The following is a 7,802-nucleotide window of genomic DNA, read 5'->3' on the forward strand; positions in this document are numbered from 1 at the left end:
AATTCAGGAGCATTATTTGGCAGATGAAAAAACCTTCAACACAAATTCAGGAGTATTATTTGGCACATGAAAAAAACCTTCAACATAAATTCAGGAGCATTATTTGGCAGATGAAAAAAGCCTTTGACAGAAATTCAGGAGCATTATTTGGCAAATGAAAAAAACCAACAGAAATTTAGGAGCATTATTTGGCAGATGAAAAAAAAACTTCAACACACATTCAGGAGCATTATTTGGCAGATGAAAAAAACCTTCAACACAAATTCTGGAGCAATATTTGGCAGATGAAAAAACCTTCAACACAAATTCAGGAGCATTATTTGGCAGATGAAAAAAACCTTCAACACAAATTCAGGATCAATATTTGGCAAATGAAAAAAACCTTCAACACAAATTCAGGAGCATTATTTGGCAGATGAAAAAAAACCCAACACAAATCCAGGAGCATTATTTGGCAGATGAAAAAAACCTTCAACACAAATTCAGGATCAATATTTGGCAAATGAAAAAAACCTTCAACAGAAATCCAGGAGCATTATTTGGCAGATGAAAAAAACCTTTGACACAAATTCAGGAGCATTATTTGGCAGATGAAAAAAACCTTCAACACAAATTCTGGAGCAATATTTGGCAGATGAAAAAAACCTTCAACACAAATTCAGGATCAATATTTGGCAAATGAAAAAAACCTTCAACACAAATTCAGGAGCATTATTTGGCAGATGAAAAAAACCTTAAACAGAAATCCAGGAGCATTATTTGGCAGATGAAAAAAACCTTTGACACAAATTCAGGAGCATTATTTGGCAGATGAAAAAAACCTTCAACACAAACTTAATAAAGTTATGCTTTTGTCCAAAGTGATTCACAAGTCAGGAACAACAAACCAGGAAACCTTGGTGTAAGCATAAATCTAGCTAAATCTATTCAATCTGTTTGGTACAACTCTTGTCTTTGCTTGGTGCAGACGTTGCTCATATCATGCGAGTGAAGGCTGAACTAATCAATGGTTGCTGCTCGCAGTGAAAGGTCTTCAAAGAGGTTAGAATTTTAAATGGACAGAGAAGATGAAAACATGCAGGGGGCTTAATCACAACGTTAGACACACTGTACTATACTGTATTATTATCTGTATTATCTTTTAGGTCTCTGTCTCTGTATTATCTTTTAGGTCTCTGTAAAGCAGCATTTCTCAGGGAGAGAGCTGCTAATTCTGGCATTTAAATAGAGACAAATGTCCACAAATGATCTTTTAATTCCAGCAAAAACTTTCACCGATCTCAAAAAGTGAGATTACAACGTTTTCCCCCTGACAACAGTTGCATCCTGAATGGAGATAATCAATAATTAGCATTGTCTGTTTGTCTTCTTTCCCATAACAGAATGGTGGTAGTGTTTTTCTCCTGTTTTTGTGCAACGCCATGCTCCCACCCCAGCTCCTGTCAATCAGCCCCAGACTGCGAGGATTACAAAAGACACTCATTCTGCCACAGGAGCCCCTCTTTAGAGAGCAATTCTAAAACTTACATGCCTCTTATTTGTTGGGTCAAAGGTTAAATTGCTGACCCTCCCCTCCATTTCTCCCTCTTGCTCTCCCTACCATGGCCAAGCTGTACTCGGAGTCTTATATTTACATGGATTAGAGTCCTTTCACGCTGAAGAAAAGAGCTGGTTCACAGTCAAAGCCCGAGGAGCAGTCCATGCTGCCCGAGTGGCCACATTATTCACTAGCAGACAATGACCATATTGTAGTTATGTCGAAAAGGAGGGGGCAGGAGGAAAGAGAAATCCCCCCTTTGCCATGGCAAAGTCCTACACTTGTGCCACAGAGAGGGGAGGGCCGAGCCTCATCCGCTTTTTCAAGCAGAGCAAACAAAGCCTGCCCACTGTGAACAAGATGAAGATGTCAAAAGCTTTTAGGCAGGGGGGGTGAGACGGGCTTTAGGGGATAAACCAACAAAACAAGTGAAAAGGTCTTTTCTCAAATGGATAAATCCTAGTAAGTCTACATTTCCACATCAGATTTACGCTCTCCTGTAACATCCCCTCTCCTCCCCCTTTCAATTGACTTTCTATATCAGACAGAAGAAGATGGAGGTTCTGCTTTAGGGGAAGAAGAAAACACACATGGGGGGTTCCCACAGTTCCTCAGATTTAATTCACACCTGATATAGAAGTTAATGAGACTGAATTTGCAAAAAAAAATGGTCAAAACTTTGATGCCTTTTTTAATCTGACCAAAAGAATCCAGAGTTCTTTTCTTAGTAGATATTATCGGTGGAGTTCCTCCATACGTAAGTGCAGATATTTCCCCACAACATGCACCTATGGCAGTGGGATGCCTCAAAGCTCAGAAGCCCGAGGCACAGAGGAGTGAATGACAGAGAGAAGCCTGGTATACAGCCACAGCCAATTCACATGCAAATAGCCCGTCTTGCACTGACTCTGATTAACTCACTGTGAGTTCATAGTTTCCCTGTTAACAAAGATTTAGCTGCCTTTGAGTGAAGCAGTACATTAAGTGGGGAGAGGCAGAGTGAGTGAGAGCTGGTAGCGAACCCTACTGTAAAGCCCCCTCAGGACATAATGAAACCTCCGTCTTGTTGGCCTAATCCGCCTCACAGATGCAGGAAGAAGCGGGAGCTGGAACGAAAAACAAGAAAAATCAGACAAAAGGAGGCAGTGCTCTTGTTTCTTAGTTCATCCTAGCAGCAAAAGTCCTCCATAACCACATGACTGAACTGAGTGAATGACTTGAGATTGAGCCTGTCAAGTGCTGTGTGCCCAGCAGAAGCCATGAATGAGAATGGATTATGCTGCTCTACACACAACTTCCACATGGTATCCAGCTGATTTCAGTTAGCAGCCTCACCAAGCAACAATGTGCTTTTGGTGCAAAAGATAACCCTGAAAAAACTTCAGGATATTATATATTATATGATTTAATATATTTACTGTGTGGTTTGAACTTGTTTGTGAAGGATTGTGTTGTTAAAGACATAAAACTCTACAAGATATGGTCAAACTAGACATCCTCAGTATGTAACAACCTCATTACTTGAAGGTATGGATGAGATGATGAGGTGATTTTGAAGCAGTTTCCATGACTGCATCACATGTTTGTTTATTTCCATTTATATTACAAATCTATAACATAATAAGTAATTCAATTCAGTTTTATTTATAAAGCGCCAGATTACAACAATTGTCATCTCAAGGCACTTAAGTAATAAAGTCCAATCCAAGCCAATTGGAATCCAATTCATTGTAATCATAATCCAATTAATTCATATGGAGCCAATTAAAAAAATAATATCCGAGCTAAGGAAACCAACAGATTGGACCGAAACTTGTCTTCAGTCCAATCTCCCGTCCTGAGCCTGAGGGACTGTGGAAAGGAACGAGTCCCTTTAACAGGAAGAAACCTCTGGCAGAACCAGAACCAGGAAGAAACCTCTGGCAGAACCAGAACCAGGAAGAAACCTCTGACAGAACCAGAACCAGGAAGAAACCTCTGGCAGAACCAGGAAGAAACCTCTGGCAGAAACAGAACCAGGAAGAAACCTCTGGCAGAACCAGAACCAGGAAGAAACCTCTGGCAGAACCAGGAAGAAACCTCTGGCAGAACCAGAACCAGGAAGAAACCTCTGGCAGAACCAGACTCAGGAAGAAACCTCTGGCAGAACCAGAACCAGGAAGAAACCTCTGGCAGAACCAGGAAGAAACCTCTGGCAGAACCAGAACCAGGAAGAAACCTCTGGCAGAACCAGACTCAGGAAGAAACCTCTGGCAGAACCAGAACCAGGAAGAAACCTCTGGCAGAACCAGGAAGAAACCTCTGGCAGAACCAGAACCAGGAAGGAACCTCTGGCAGAACCAGACTCAGGAAGAAACCTCTGGCATCAAACTCAATGGCTGCCTCCAACCTTTGAGGATTTCTGCTTTGTGATTTAAACCTGTTTTATGTTGCCTTCCTCATTATTCAAGAGCACATTCGCTGTATACAGAAGTTAATTTGCACAGTTTTATAGTCATGATTCCTGTGCAGCTCTAAGCATGAATAAGTAGTCCTATAGAAGACTTCAGCAGCTACATATGCCATGTTCCAGGGTCTCAAATCGTCTGGAACGCCTCCAGCAGTGTGGAACATCATTTCTTCTCATTTCACAATGCAACTAGTCCAAGTTTTCTCCTATTTCCATTTTTTCAGAAGAGGTTCTGCACGCTTGAACATAGCTTTTGAAACCTAAGCGAGACCATATGACCCATTCTGAGCCGTGCACAGCTGACAGAAGCAAAGTTCTGGACTTTTCTACATTATCAGCTTTACATTTGAAGAAAGGGAAAGTTTGCACGCTGGACAGGAGTGTGAGCTGGTCTTTGCTATCCAAGCATCTACTCATTATTGTATTTTTCGGACCATAAGACGCACTTAAAATCCTTTAAATTTCTCAAAAATGCGGTGCACCTAACGTATGGATTAATTCTGGTTCTGCTTTCTGACCTAGAACAGATTTTATGTGGTACACGACGCTGAAAAATCTGTCAAAATGTTTTAGCACGGCCTTGGAAAGCTACGAAGCTGCACTGCTGGGTGGATTGAGCATTACGGGCCACCGTAGTCACGATCCTGGCGGAGTAATACGATCTGTGCTCCAACATTAATTTTCTATACCCGCTGCCCCAAAAATGGCTCCTGTTCAGAGACTCAACGCTGTCAGTCACGCAGTACAACAAGAGAGTTGAATAAAGTTAGACTTTTCTGAGCTTTGTTTCATTTAATAACCCGGTGCGCTTTATAGCCTGAAAAATACGGTACTTCAACAGAAATAATTACAGGCCATTTCAGCCTGTATGAACACTCCATGGGACTGTTTTTGGGTCTTATGATACATCAAAAACACTAAATGTTTGACAGTCATTGGTCAGTCTGTTTTATGAATGGAAGTCCTATCTTGTTGGTAATATTTAATCTCTAAAAACAAATAGAAATTCAGAATATTTGGTGCAATCTACAAAGAACGAGGCAGAACGAGCAGATATGGTTGTGACACCACCCAAGGTTTGCACTGGAGGCTCTCAGCTCAAACTCAGACTGGAGAACTGGGAAATGTGGACCATCAATAAGTCCATGTTAGCGACTATAGCTGCTCTTTGCTACCTGTTAATCAGTGGAAAAAAGTCTCAGTTTTGTCCTAATAAATACCCCTAAAGTCTCACAAAAATGGTGAATTCAGGAGATGCAGTCAAGCCATCAATAGTATTTAGTGTTGTTGCATTAACTCAAATTGATTTGGTATGTTTTGAGGTTAATTCAGAACATGTCTTATTTGATTAAACATTTCAAAGATGACTGTGTAAAAAAATCTAAACTGTAGACTGTTTATATTCATTTTTCTTCCTCACTGCCTTGGGCATGTTTCCCAAGGCGTCACCAGAGCTGTGGATCTGTGGAATAGTGTGAATCTAGTGGCATATGTTGTGTTAATCACGTGTATTGATTAAGCAAACATTGGAGACCTACTAAAAGCGTCTATGCTTTCTAGCACTACCAGTGAAGACTTCCTTCTTGTAGCTTTAAGGTCAGCTGCAGACAATAAGTAGTTTAGAGAAAAATTGAGGTAATTTAATGCCGTGATACAGGCATACTGTAATAAACTATCCACTTATGTTTATGCAATATAAAAACTGGGATGATACACATTGCAGCTTGTTCCATAATGTATTTAATAAACCTTAAAAAGGTTGTGTTTCAGCTCTACTTTCTACTCTGACCACTCACATTCATTTACCTCCGAGCTCCTGGCCATAAGGTTTTTTCTCTTGTAGCCGAGATGGTGATGAAGCATAAACTCAAGATCTAAATTTCACCAGATTCCACCTACCAAACCATTATATTTTATTATTAGAAATAAGTGATTTTTCCGTTTCTTAGCCTTGGAACAAAGTCAATACTCATGTTCTGATGTTAAGCAAAAAAAAGAAAATCATGGCAGGGATGTGTTAAGCATTCTATAGCATGTTTTGCAATGTTAAGAATGAGTATCAGAGGTGTATGAATTGCACAAATGTGACTTTTGTGCAGTTTTGATTCATGCTGGCTGGTTTCTGTGCCACCCCTTGCCTCTGCAGCAGCACCCCGCACGGTATAGCTCTGCTGGTGTGAAACCAAGAGAATAGCCTTTGTCAAGGTGTACTAGCTTCAATTCTCACTCATCTCCCCTGGCACAGGGGTGTTAAATTATATGCTCCAGAGAATCCCACATTCATATTTTTACAAGACCTAGGTTATTAGGCAAACAGGCTCCGCACATGTCCCCCGCTATGACAGTTTTCACAGTCAAGGATTTCGACCTTTATTTCCATCCAAGTACTGCCTGCACTCCCCTTCGCACCCCTGTGACACACACACTTGTACAACCCCAACCAAGCCTCAGTAATTCCCACTCCCTCTTCTCTAACTAGGCGAGAACCTTTAAGTCTGCACAGGGTGTGATCACAGTATAGTTGCTCTGGGTGTAAGTCTACAGGCAGAACGGCCTCGGATCCAGACCCCCAATCGTCTTGGTGGATTGACAGCCCGGCTCTCTATTCCATCACCTCATTTTGGAGCTTTATCTATACTGCCTTTTTGTATAGGGGAAAAAAACTGTTTCTGATTATCATTTTGTTCCTGAGGAGGAAACAAATTATATATGTGAGCTTAGCCTTTGTACTTTAGAAATGCCTTTTTTCATAACCAAAAACGGGCCTGATGAAAAGACCAAGTAACATCAAAGTGATCCGCCCTCCAACAGAAAGGTTAAAAGTTGAGCTTGAACACTGATTCTCTTGCATTCTTCCTGGCGCGATTCTCATTAGCCACTCATTTTAATCAGATGCACCATCAATTAGTATGACTTTTTTTATGTGTTTGATGCTTAAAAGTTGGATCTCAAGGACATGGAGCTTTCTGCATACTTAGATCAGGGTCAATGACGCGTTCAATGCTTTCTGCTTTCATGGATGCGTGTGTTTTTAGAGGAAGTGGTTAATTCTGACAGAGGCAGTGTTTTAACCTGCAGGACAAGAGCTGTTTAGTGTGAGTGTTCTTGAGAGTGGGTTACCTGTGTAAAAATCTCTGGGATGAGAAGCAATGTTTTAATAGATAATACCCAACTGGTGAAACATGTGTTGATCAGTTACCAGTTGAATGGTATTTCTTTAAATTCCTAGTCATGATGCATTATTATTAGATATTAACTATTATTAACAACAATTATTAGTCATTAGTCTACACATTTATATTTGCTTAAGCCTTCAATGTAATAGCACCATCTATTGAAACACTTTCACTATCAAATAAGTTCTATGAAATTGTAAATATGCATTAATTCAGAAAGGCACGTGGGTGAAATTCCCCTTCAGGAAATAGTCAGTTTAAAAAATCTATTTTATGTGAAATTTGACTAATATTTTGTTTGTCAGTTAATATAATATTAAAAATAAGTTGGGAACCTCTCCGTCAATTTCTTATCACTGTCATGATCATGCTTGGCTGTGTCGTTGTATTTTGAGACACTATTTAAACCTATTCACACCTTGATGATGACATCTTGATCTTCTCTAAATCTCCCGCAGAGCACAGGCAGCATCTCCATTGTGTGCTCCAAAGACTACAGGAGAACCATCTCTCCATCAGAGCTTCACGCACCTTCTGTCTTCTTTATCGGCTACATCTTCCAGGGCAGGTGAAGATGGACTCGGATAAAATTAAAGTGGCCCACTCCCATCAACTGTAAGCAACTCCAAAGATTTCTTGG

The sequence above is a fragment of the Leuresthes tenuis genome, unplaced genomic scaffold (assembly GCF_036924035.1).
Source record: "Leuresthes tenuis unplaced genomic scaffold, fLeuTen1.0.hap1 SCAF_6, whole genome shotgun sequence".
In the NCBI taxonomy this organism is placed as follows: domain Eukaryota; kingdom Metazoa; phylum Chordata; class Actinopteri; order Atheriniformes; family Atherinopsidae; genus Leuresthes; species Leuresthes tenuis.